This window comes from Mixophyes fleayi, chromosome 3 (genome assembly GCF_038048845.1).
Source record: "Mixophyes fleayi isolate aMixFle1 chromosome 3, aMixFle1.hap1, whole genome shotgun sequence".
In the NCBI taxonomy this organism is placed as follows: Eukaryota; Metazoa; Chordata; class Amphibia; order Anura; family Limnodynastidae; genus Mixophyes; species Mixophyes fleayi.
This window is the reverse complement of record NC_134404.1, coordinates 192,703,195-192,716,411: the sequence shown is the minus strand read 5'-3', so window position 1 is coordinate 192,716,411 and position 13,217 is coordinate 192,703,195.

Sequence of the window (13,217 nt, the reverse complement as noted above, 5' to 3'; positions counted from 1 at the left end):
CACCGAAAGCATCTCCTGCACCTCACGGTTATTTCGTAGGAAGCTCTGCACCACCAAGTTGATGGTGTGAGCAAAACAGGGAATATGTTGGAAATCACCCAGCTGTAATGCTCGCACTATATTGTTGGCGTTATCTGAAATGACATACCCTGGGGAGAGTCCGAGTGGTATAAGCCATGCATCAATCACATCTCTCAGTTTGCGTAACAAATTGTCAGCCGTATGCCTGTTAGTGAAGCCGGTGATACAAAGAGTGGCCTGCCTGTGACAAATGTTACGTAGTGGTGTACATGCTGCTGCTGTTCCTGCTGGTGAAGGTGAATGACCAACCCAGTGGGCTGTCACAGTCATATAGTCTTTGGTTTGGCCACTTCCACTTGTCCACATATCTGTGGTTAAGTGAACAGTGGGCAGAATGGCATTTTTCAGCGCAATCTCTACATTTTTACACACTTTTTGGTATAGTTGTGGAATAGCTTTACGGGAGAAATGGTGTCGCGATGGAATTCTGTAACGCGGACACAAAACCTCAATTAACTGTGAAAAACCAGCTGCGTTTATTGTGGAGATTGGACGCAGATCTAACACTAACATTGCAGCCATGGCGTCTGTGATTCGCTTGGCGACTGGGTGACTGCTGTCATATTTGCTTCCCCTCGCAAATGATTGTTTCACAGTTAATTGCTGAAATGTAGGACTGCTCATTTTATTAACCTGCCTCTGGGATGACGATTCACCCCCAGCAGCAGCAACAGCAGCAGCAGGACTAACGCTTTCTTCAGAGGAATCAATAATAGTGCCGGAGTCATCCAGCCTTAAGTGGGATGCCGGGCTAACTCCGAGCGCTACTGAGGATATTGATGAGGATGGTGTGGTGGGTGTATTTTGTAGCCGTCGGTATGTCGGTGAGCAGAGGGTCTTAGCTGATGAGGGAGTGCTTGTATTCTTTTGGGAAGAACTTTCAGCTTTTCCCAACACTTTGCCATGAACTCTCGTTAAATGGCGTAACATAGACGAGGTTCCAAGATGGTTAAGGTCCCTCCCTCGACTGACTGTGGCTTCACATACACTACAAATGGCTATACAATTGTTGTCTGGATTTGGGTAGAAATAATTCCACACATAAGAAGTGGATTTTTTTGCTTTATGCCCAGGCATGACAATGGCCTTTTTCTTGTCACGTGCCAGAACTGCTGCCACTGGTGCAGGACTTACACAAACAACCTCATCCTCATCAACATCCTCATTAGCGCCCTCGTCGCCTACACAAATCTCCCCCTCATCCTCTTCTAATTCCAAAGTGGCATCCTCAATTTGGGTATCACCGGCTACACTCGGGCTATTAAGGCACACATCAGCAGAATGCTCACGATTAGACATCCCACTGTTGGATGGACTCTCCACAGGGATTGTTGTCATTTGTGAATCAGAGCAAATATTCTCCTGTAATGCCTCACTGTTATCTTGCAGCTCGGCTTTGACGCGTAACAGTAGTTGTGCACCAATTGTAGGCTGGGTAACTTTTTGGGATCTGCCACTAATAGCCAAAGGTGAAGGCCTCATTCTCTCTTTGCCACTGCGTGTGTAGAATGGCATGCTTGCAATTTTTTTTTTATCGTCACTTAACTTTTGCTCAGTTACACCTCTTTTTCGCTTCAATACAGTAATTTTTTTTTTGGTTTTTGTTTTTTGCACTAATTTGAAAACACTCTGTTGTTTGACATCGCCTTGGCCAGATGACGTACTGGGAACACTAACATCAGGACTGGTGACAGAACCTGGTTGCTCATTCAGATCATATGTGGACTGCTTTGAATCCATTCTGAGCGCAAACCACTGGGGAGTGCTAAAAATTATTTAGTAGATACTGCTGACAGTTATGACTTTTGACAGCCAGAAATATTAATGCACAATTAGGGAGGACACCCCAAAAGCACTGAGGAGTGCTAAAAATTATTTAGTAGATACTGCTGACAGATATGACTTTTGACAGCCAGAAATATTAATGCACAATTAGGGAGGACACCCCAAAAGCACTGAGGAGTGCTAAAAATTATTTAGTAGATACTGCTGACAGATATGACTTTTGACAGCCAGAAATATTAATGCACAATTAGGGAGGACACCCCAAAAGCACTGAGGAGTGCTAAAAATTATTTAGTAGATACTGCTGACAGATATGACTTTTGACAGCCAGAAATATTAATGCACAATTAGGGAGGACACCCCAAAAGCACTGAGGAGTGCTAAAAATTATTTAGTAGATACTGCTGACAGATATGACTTTTGACAGCCAGAAATATTAATGCACAATTAGGGAGGACACCCCAAAAGCACTGAGGAGTGCTAAAAATTATTTAGTAGATACTGCTGATAGATATGACTTTTGACAGCCAGAAATATTAATGCACAATTAGGGAGGACACCCCAAAAGCACTGAGGAGTGCTAAAAATTATTTAGTAGATACTGCTGACAGATATGACTTTTGACAGCCAGAAATATTAATGCACAATTATGGGGGACACCCCAAAAGCGCTGGGGAGTGCCAAATATGAAGAAAAAATAATAAACCTCTATCCTCCTCTCTGCACTAGAGATTTTGGTTAGAGCAATTGCAAGAACAATATTGTATTCTCTGTCCCTGCTCTAATTAGCCTATGACTACACCCTGCTCTCTCCCTCTGTCAAATGGCGATGGATTGCTGTGGAGGCGTGTATTTATAAAGTTGAAGTATCGCGAGAACCGAGCCCCGAGATCCGACGATGTCACAATGACGTTCGGCCTCGATTTGGATTCGGAATGTACGGGAGAGTACCGAGCTGCTCAGCTCGGTACTCGGATACCCAAAGTTCGGGTGGGTTCGGTTCTCGGAGAACCGGACCCGCCCATCTCTAATGTAAATATCTGTTTAAGACAAGCCCAGCTAGTAGATATCTGTGAATCTTGGGTCTTATGAATAGATAGATATACATAATGAAAAATACACCAGTAAAGTTCTGAGTTGGTTTCATATTAGCAGCTTACCATAAACAATTAAACTAAAATTCAGTTATTATTCCAAACTGGTAGTGCAGCAAAGACAATGTGGTAATAGAGCAGATGGAAAACCTATGTTTAGAAGACCTTCCTGACTTGTTTTCTTGTATCACATCATTTGGATATTTCTCCACATAATACTCAGGCGTACTCAAGTGTAAGACTAGTCAAAGGATTTTAGAGTTTTAAAATTCTATGCAGATCTAAGAGGATCAGGTTCTAAGCTGCAATCAGTTTTCAAGTACATCTCTTTCTTTGTAAAATATACTATTTTTAAGATGCATTTTAAAGAAGAAAATAGAAGTTTAATTTTGTGATACTTCTCTCTGGAATAATAAATGCAAATGTCAAAAGTAACAATTTGTGTATGGACACTTTACAGATAAAAGTATTGAGAAAATAACTAAGAAATCTTTCTCTTGCATCTGTCCTTGGTATGTTTCAATTTAATTTACTTCCCTAAGTTGCTCCTTCTTTCAAAGCAGAATTAATAGTCACCAGAGTTCAGTTGCTGTGTGCTCTTGCCAGTTATCACTGTGGTAACAGGATTTATTCTCTTTGTCTTTTTCAGGGTCCCTGAATTCCTCCTCCTTCCCTGTAAAACAGTCTTTTTGGACAGGCTTATTAAAATAACAAGATAAATTGCCTACAAGATTCATGATTCTACCAAGCAGCCCAATTTCGACACACACGTAACTCATTTAGTGAATTTCACTGAAGGCTTCAGGAAATGGAATGTCTTAAGATCTTTCTATCTCTTTTGCTTTGGATTAGTATAGTCTTTGCTGAGTGTTATCCATGTCATATGTTATGAACTTTGTTCTATTTTAAACTGTTATTTTAAACAGGTATAAAGTGATAATTCTCCTTAATTCTGATTAGTAAAAATACATGAGTCAGCAAAATTAAGTCTTGAATCAAGCATAGCTAAAAAGTAAAATTCCTACAAAAATAATGTATATACATCACATAAACCATTCTTTCATACTAAAATATATCTTACTTTCAGAAATACTTTAACATAGAGATGAGCTAATTTGGAGAGAAATATATAAGGTTCTTAAGTTCATATCATATGCTATAATTTAGTGGTGTTCATACTATTTGGATGCTTATCAAGTAAAGATTAAAGTTTTAGGAGCTCTAACATGTAATATTCAACTGGCACGATTTGGTGTAATTATTGTGAAAATAAATGATGGGTAATATCTAACAAAAGAATTTATTTCGATAACGAACCCACACAATTTAAAGTAGCTAGAACTCTGTGATTGCCCTTTTAAAGTTTAGTATATATTAGTAGCATAATAAGGAGTAAATGTATGAAACTGCACATTTTGCAAGTTGCCGAATATCGGCGACTTTGTAGGGGGAATTTAAAGCGGCAATGGCATTTAAAGGCAAGTTTTAATTGACTGATGAAAGGAGTTCGGTGGAGCAAATACATTCCATCCTATTGCGCGTTTCATACATCTCTAGTGAATAAGAATTATTTACAGAATCATTTATTGTTGCCTCTCCACAGTGATCTGTTCAGACAATACATTTTTCCACTGTAGAGTGTAGGGAGGAACAATTTTCAGATACAGTGATTTTCAAAATGATTAATCTAATAAAAAGAAATCTCCAGAGAAGTCACTAGTTTTTCAAACCTCCAAAACAAAAGTGCCAGTTATTGCAAAATCACTGAAATCACCAACTTCTGCAGTGTTATAGATAGAACTAAGTCATCCGCAGATAATTTAGGCTGATTTCCACTAAAACAGGAAGACCCATGAGTGTGGGGTCCCTCTGCCTGGGTGATCAGCGCAGGGCAACTGCTTGCCTCTCTGTGGAGGTTGAAAAAACCAACATTAAAGACTTCCAGCCCTGTGCTGAAAAGCGTTCAGACTTCCTTGTGCTGTGGTGACTGGGTAAAAAAAATAAGCACAACACTTTTTAAATGTAAAATAAAATGTAAATGTCATTGTTCTCAGAGATTCTATTGCCAATGGGAAATAAAAGCATGTATTAATTCTAGATCTGCTGCAATGCATTGACTATTGACCTATTGTGTTGCTGTGATAAAGTATATAATACAAATGGGTGAATTAATACAGCTGATTCTGAAATTCACCCGATTCCCAAATAACCACCCAATTTAATGCAATTTAATGACATAAGGCGTACAAAACGTAAAAACATCAATCAGTAAGCCTTATTAAAGGATCTTATAGTCCTGTAGACAATCACATTGAGTTATCTATCAAAATGTGGAAATGAAGCAACAATTCATACTCCTATTTCCTCCCCATCCGCTGCAAAATTAACAACAATAATATGTGTGCTAATGTAAATATTTTCAGCATGATATTATGTATTGTTTATTATTACATTGAATTAGAACACAGGAATATTCAGTGAAGGTAGAAACTAGAGACCATAAAATATTGAATTGCAAAAGCAGTTAAAGTGTATTTGCAACTGTAATAGTTTAGTTTTTCAGCAGAAGCCAATCAACGATGATTTTAAATTGTAGATTTTTCTTTGCACCCCATAGAGGTGTGCTCAGTGGCGCACGCAGGGGGGGTTTCTGAGTCTCCAGAAACCCCCCCTGCGCTAACTAAATGACCACTATAGAGGCACTGTCTTATACAGCAGCCGCGGCGCTGTCAAAGAAGCGTCCGCGGCGGTGCTGAAGTGTATACAGCACCGCCGCGGACGCTTCTTTGACAGCGCCGCGGCTGCTTTATAGGACAGTGCTGCCTAAACGGAGCTGCTGCGCATGCGCAGTAGCTCTCGCGCGGGTTGGTTTTTTTGGGGGTTTTTTGGGTCGGGGGGGGGGTAACCCCCCTGACAATTCTCTGTGCGCCCCTGGCACTCTATGGGTTGCAATCTATGGGGTGAAAATCCTCAGCTGAATTTCAATGACTAGCCCAAAATCCAACAATTTGCGCCCCCCCTGGAGAATCAGGTCAACACAGTGCATGGAACTAAAAGAAGGCAAAAAGCAAGCATCAACAAATGTGACATGTCTATAGCCTTGAAAATATTAACTTACAGTATAATTCTTCCTAGATTATACTAGAAAAAATTGGCTGTGGATGCTATGATTTGTGATGGTGATTATGACACGAACAGTGATTTAGGAAAGGCATTGCCATTGGCTCTTACAAAATTCATCATCACCTCTGTTTTATGCATACTTGGTACAGTGTCATTTTCTGATATGCGTATTTTCCATTTTACAACCTATTGTCAGGGCAATGGTCGGGTCGCTTTTCCAGTCCCGGACACATCCCTGCAGGTAAACACAGCCAGGCGCGTGTGTTATTATTTCTATTAGCGCTGCTATCAGGCAAGCTGCTACTCGTGTGCATGCGCAGTTTGTTTCTGTGGCAGTAGAGACCCATTATCTGAGAGTTGTATTTTGCGTTTCTGTTGTATAGCTATTTTTTGTCTGTTCTTATCTTCATTGTTGGCTATCTATTTTGATTTTTGTTGACTCTGGGTAATGTTTGTGTGAGAGCAATATTATTCAGTGTTTTCTTTCCCACCCCCCCGTGATTCTCTGTTCTGTTTTATTTGTGATTGCAAGTGGAAGGAGAGCATAGCAGTCTAGGGATAGTGGGAAGGAGGAAAGAGATAGGAGAATTTAGAAGAGGAGGGTCATGATTTTGAAGAAGAGGCAGGATCTTCTAACGCTGGTGGGAAGACCAAATGTGGGTGCAATGTGTGCTTTGAAGAAAATTGTGTCTTTGTGACAAACAGTGCTAGTGCATGATATGTTTTTGTGCAGCCAAGCTGCAAAATCTTCACTTTCCAGTAAGAAACAGCTGTGGACTTATGTATGTGCTACTGTGAATGAGGTTGGAACTTTTAACCAATCCATTGAGAATTGTTGCAAAAGCATATCAGATATAAAGAGAAGGGTCAAACAATGCCACATGAGAGGAGAGCAGCAGGCACTGAAAGCCACCCTACCTTTATCATTGACTATATCTCCTATGAGGAAAAATTCAAGTAGCTGATACCACGAAAGGTCATAGAAGGGATCAATGTCCGGGACACAGTCAGGCCTCTGTCCCAAACCAAGGCTGGTACGTAATGTCTACATTTAATGCTTACAATGTAAACATAATTATCAAGTATCATGTAAATGGCATGAAAAAGTTTTCAACTGTAATTCAGAAGCCTGACACAGGTAAGATAATGCGATAATGCGGAATGTATGTCATGTCTAATTTCACAGCTTCAAATATTTTTCAGTTTTATTAATATCAATCTTGTCCCATTGTTAAATATGCAGGTTCATTACAAACACAGCCCACACCACCACCCCCTCGTGATGATAAGCCATTAGAAGTTATGTCCACCTTAGCTATAAAACAAAGTTATTCATTTACTGACACAGGGCCTTATTCATTAAGGATCTTAACTTTAGAAACTTCTTATTTCAGTCTCCTGGACAAAACCATGTTACAATGCAAGGGGTGAAAATTAGTATTCTGTTTTGCACATAAGTTAAATACTGACTGTTTTTTTATACAATTTAATAACCTAGTAACTTCATATCTATACACCCACAACACAATAACTTTTTGTGTCCCTTTTAATATACATCATAGACCTGCATAGACCAATGGCTGGTGTTTTTGCTAATCTCACCTATTGAAAGCAGTGTTTTAATCAGACATTTTTCCTAAATATATATCGGCGAATTTCAATATCTTTGCTCAATTCATCTTAAGATTTGTATTATTATATTGGCTAAATGTTGGGACCACTATTTACAATGTGGTGCTATTTAAAATGGCAGTTTTCAATCAGTTCGCAATTTCATACATCAAGGGTTGACAAATTGCCAGAAAAAAATAGCCAAAAAATGATGATTTGGGCAAATTACAATAAGACTGTGTTCTTGCAACACAGCTGATGCAAACTAGTAGGTTCGTACATATGCTTCTGGCATAACGTGCACCTGTTACAGGGCTGGTGCAAATACAAGCAGAAATAATTATGAAAGCCACAATCACCTCATCACTTCTGATTGGATTATTACCAAAACACCTCGACAGATTAGATAATTGAGTTCCAACTTATTTGTGGCAGTTTGTGCTACAGAATTAGGAGATCGCTTCTGTGTAGGCATGTAAATGTTTATTTTGCTTAAAAAGAATTGCTCATGAATACATCTCGTTTGCAAAACTAACGTCCGCAATTGTGTATGACTTCTAAATTAAAGCGCAACTATATTGCACTAAGCTTATGCCATTGTGAATGCTCACTCTGCAGCCATGACTTTTGAAAATAGTGCTATTTTTGGTTCTTATTTTGGAGAAAAAAACACACTACTCGTAGTAAAATCTTTATTTTTTTTAACAATTTTTATTGATCTATAGATACAATATTTAGTTTGTCTTTGTGTCATTTTATTTGTTCAATATATTATTGTTATAGTAATGTTTATGTAATTAAGGAAAATGATGATTTAAACTTTTGTCAGACTGTTTATAATGTGTTACCTTTCTCATATTTCTGACATATAACATAGTGGCTGAAAATAACCTGGACAAGGCTGTGAGACGTCATCATCTTAAATGCTCGCAACTCCAACAACATCAGCGGCCCATAAAGTGTTTCTACTAGTCATGTGTAAGCCTCTGGGATGCTAGATGCAGAAGTTATACATTGCTATCGCATACTACCTCATGTCATCATGTACACTCTGTCAAATGGCGATGGATTGCTCTGGAGACGTGTATTTATAATGTTGAAGTATCGCGAGAACCGAGCCCCAAGATCCGGCAACGTCACAATGACGTTCGGCCTCGATTTGGATTCGGAGCGGGCGGGAGAGTACCGAGCTACTCAGCTCGGTACTCGGATAGGCAAAGTTCGGGTGGGTTCGGTTCTCGGGGAACCGGACCCGCCCATCTCTAATTAACAGCCAGACTTAAATCAGCTTCTCAAGGAATTCACAATCCCAAGAGACTGCTAGCAGTCAGCCCATCTAAAAGAATCAAATATATGCACAATGTAAGGTGTCAAGGACCAAATCCCATCAACATTAGTCTCATTGGGTTAACAAGGAGATGAGGAACAGCCCCATGAAACGGTGAATCAGTAGCATACCTGACATACATTTATAAAAATAATCCCTGGGAACACCTTAAGACATTCTAATTTAGTGTAGGGATCACAGAACACCTCCTTCCAATAAATGCCCAAGATAATGAACCTCAAATCTGCACCAGGTAACTGCCCGATATATATCCAATAATTCACCCAGGTCATCATTGAACCAAAGAGGAGTTTCCGGATCATACCCAGAGTCAGCAATAAGACTAACTGAAAGGTGTCATATTTTAACTGCCTGTGACACAAGAAAGGGTTCCAGCAGAGTATGCCTATGGGTTATTAGAAAATTCACCAGGGAATGTGTGGCATCCTATCTCATTAAGCAAGTAATCATGAAGTACAGTCTCATGATATCAACCATATCTTAATATGTACCAACAGTGAACCACAATAATACAACTGAAGGTTCAGGATAGCAAGTGCTCCTGTTCCCCTGGATATATATAAAGTTTTAAGAATACATATATGTGCATGTGTTTAAATGTTATAGTTAAATGAGTGCTGAAAAGTGCCTTGTCCAGCAGCCAAAGCAAGTGTGAGAGCCACAGAGACCCTTTATCTGTATGACAGTGTGTTCATATACATGTAAATTTTACCTGAGTTTAAGTTTCTGATAACAGGTTTGCTACCTTATTTGGGAGTAACTTCATACCATAGGTATTGATATGCAGATTGTGAGGGTGCATGTACTATCCCACACAAATGGCTTTTAACATGTGAAACAAGATGATTGTGTAATCAGGGCCCTCTTAACAACATCTTGGGCCCCCGGGCACAGCAGTGCACCGGGGCCCCTATATATACAAAGATTTTTTTTTTTTAATATATATATATGGGCCGTGCAGCCGAGGGGGGCCCGTCGGAGGAAGCCAAAAAAAAAACCTGGAAAAAGAAAAGAAGAAAATACTTACCGTGCTGTCAGCTGGCGATCCGGCTCCCTCCATGGTCTCCTCCTCCATCGCGCTCCGCAATGGATGTCGGGCGGGCGTAATGACGTCACGCCCGACATGCATGAGGTTTTTTTTTTTTTGGCTTCCTCCGACGGGCCCCCCTGGGCTGCAGGGCCCCCAGGCACCTGCCCATTGTGCCCTATGGGAAAGACGGCCCTGTGTGTAATCCATAATATATCCATATATTGGAGACCAGTAAATGCAGATTACAACACCATCATAGTCGTCATCGTCAAGAACAAGTGAAACTAAAAATCACACAAACTAAACAACTATAGACTGGAAATGTAGCCTCTTACAATGGCTTCATTATTATTATTGCTTTGTGATTGTGGAAAATACCACAGGTGATCTTCCACCTAGATAAAACTTGAAAAGCTACTTGAGCAAAGAAGATCCATGAATGATTTTGCTGTGGTCTGTCCAAAATGTGGTGGAATGTATTTTTTCCACCAAGAAAATGACAACTGATGGAGGATATTTGTAATTTGCTAGAGCAGATTTCTTGAGCAATCATTAAGCTGTATTCAGCAGGGGATGAGAAGATCTAAAAACAGCAATTCAAAATAAGCTATACTAATGGGAAGAATGCAGAAGTTTATGGAAATATAGGATGGTAAGCCACCCAATTTTGCAACTCATGTACAAAAAAGTTTGAAAACATACATTCACAATTACCCTATAGTACTTATACTTGATTGTGACAACCAAACGCTTGCGTGACATGTATGTGTGAAAGGGTTAATCAAATCTAACTGGTCTGTCTCCAAATTACAAGAATCCACTGAAGTGATATTCCACACATTTTCAGGTATTCTGCTGTCTGAAAAAGGCTAGAAGATATGAGCAAGTCATCATTTTGACAGAAAATATACATGACATACAGGAAAATAGTTTTCTTAAAATAAAATAATAGTTAAACACAAATGAATCAGTGGAAAGACTGAGCCCCTAGAACTGACAATTTCTAAAATAATTTCATTTCTTTCTCACCCCCGTCGTCTATGAGGTCACTGAAAGAGTGTGTTGGTATGCTGTCACGGGTACTAGGAGTTGCTTACCCGAGTTTCACCAGATGGAACTCTGCTAGAGAGGCGGGGTTATGGCACGCACCTCAAAGCAGGGAGGTGAATGATTGGAGCGTCACAACAGCAGGAGAGTAGAGATAGTCTGAGGATGTCAGCGACTTGCAGCTATGGTTAGAGGAAATCTAGCGACTTGGAACAGTAAACTGGAGGCTGAAGATAATGTAGACACGAGGAGTGGACGTGGATAGGTGATGGTAGGTAGAGGAGGAGTCAGTGGTCTGCGTACAGCAAGTTGTACCACTGTAGTGATGGGAAGAATAGTACTGGTGCAGGTAGGTAGCAGGGTAGTCAGTGGTCTGCGTTCCGCAAGTTGTACCACCGCTATGGTGAGGAGTCTGGTCCAGGTGTAGGTAGGTAATAGGAGAGTCAGTGGTCTGCGTATAGCAAGTTGTACCACCGCTGTGATAGGAAGACTTGTCCAGGTGCGGGTAGGTAGCACGGAAGTCAGTGGTCTGCGTGCAGCAAGTTGTACCACTGCTGTGAGAAGGAATGAGGACTTGTCCAGGTGCAGGAGAGTGAAGTTGAAAGGCAAACTGTGGCTGTATGGAAACAGCGCGAGTAGAGCAATGTCTTGTGAGGCAGAGATGGAAGGCGCAATGAATAGTCTGTATGGAGTAGATGCCTTGCAGAGAGGAGAAGCTGGTCACAGCAGATATGCACAATAACGCTAAGTAGTAGCGTGAGGAGATATCGTAGCTTGAGTGAAAGCTAGTCCTAAATGAAGCAATGCAGTAACACAGTCTATATGGGTACTTGTACCCTGTGCAGCAATCAATGGATACAACTGGTATGCGAGCAATAGGCAATAGTCAATAGTCAGTAGAGCATACCCAGTTGTGTAGATCCGGAATCAGCTGAGAAGTGAAGCGTTGTAGTGGTATGGGAACCGCCGCTGAGTTGAGCAGGGAGCAGCATGGAAGCTGAAGCACGAGTAGAGCTGGAAGCAGTTTGAAAACTGCACACAGGAGTAGAGCTGGAAGCAGTTTGGAAACTGCACACAGGAGTAGAGCTGGAAGCAGTTTGGAAACTGCACACAGGAGTAGAGCTGGAAGCAGTTTGGAAACTGCACACAGGAGTAGAGCTGGAAGCAGTTTGGAAACTGCACACACCTATAGAAGTTCACTGGGAGTGAGACTTGAAGATCAGGCCACTACCTAAGGCTGCAGGTGCCTTAAGTAGGGAGGGGTGATTGATCCATCAATCACATTAGTGGTCAGGTGTAGTTGTTAAAGGGACCTGCGCATGCGCAGTGCGACAGGATGGCGGACAGCCGCGGTTCCACACAGGTGTGAGCGGGAAAGATGGAGAACCACGTACCAGAGTAGAGGCACTCACACTCTGGTGAGTGACAGTACCCCCCCTTTTAAAGGTGAGCACAGAACACTTGGAACCGGGTTTGCCTGGAATTTTTTGGTAGAATTTTTTAAGCAGGGCTGGAGCGATGAGGTCCTCAGCGCGAATCCAGGAGCGTTCTTCTGGACCGAAGCCCTTCCAATAAACGAGGAATCGGAGAGTTCCTCGCGAAATTTTAGCATCCAGGATCTGAGAGATCTCGAACTCCTCTTCTTGATGAATCTGTACTGGTTTAGGTACAGAAGGAGGAGCAGAAAAACGATTGATAACAAGAGGTTTGAGCAGAGAGACATGGAAGGCATTGGAGATCCGGAGGTTCTTTGGTAATAGTAGCTTGAAGCATACTGGATTTATGACTTAAGTGATCTTGTATTGTCCGATGAAGCGTGGCGCAAACTTCATGGACGGAACCTTCAAGTGGATGTTTTTTGTAGAAAGCCATACACGGTCTCCAAGTTTGAGTGGTGGAATGGCTCGCCTCTTTTTATCTGCAAAGAATTTGTATCTGGCTGATGCTTTCCTCAGGGATGATCTCACCTGAGTCCAGATGGTTTTAAAGTTTTGACAAAGTCTCTCCACCGCAGGGACTTGGGTGGGAGGGAGGGCAGGAAACTCTGGGAGAGACGGATGGTGACCGTAAACCACGAAAAAAGTTTTTGTTGAAGACT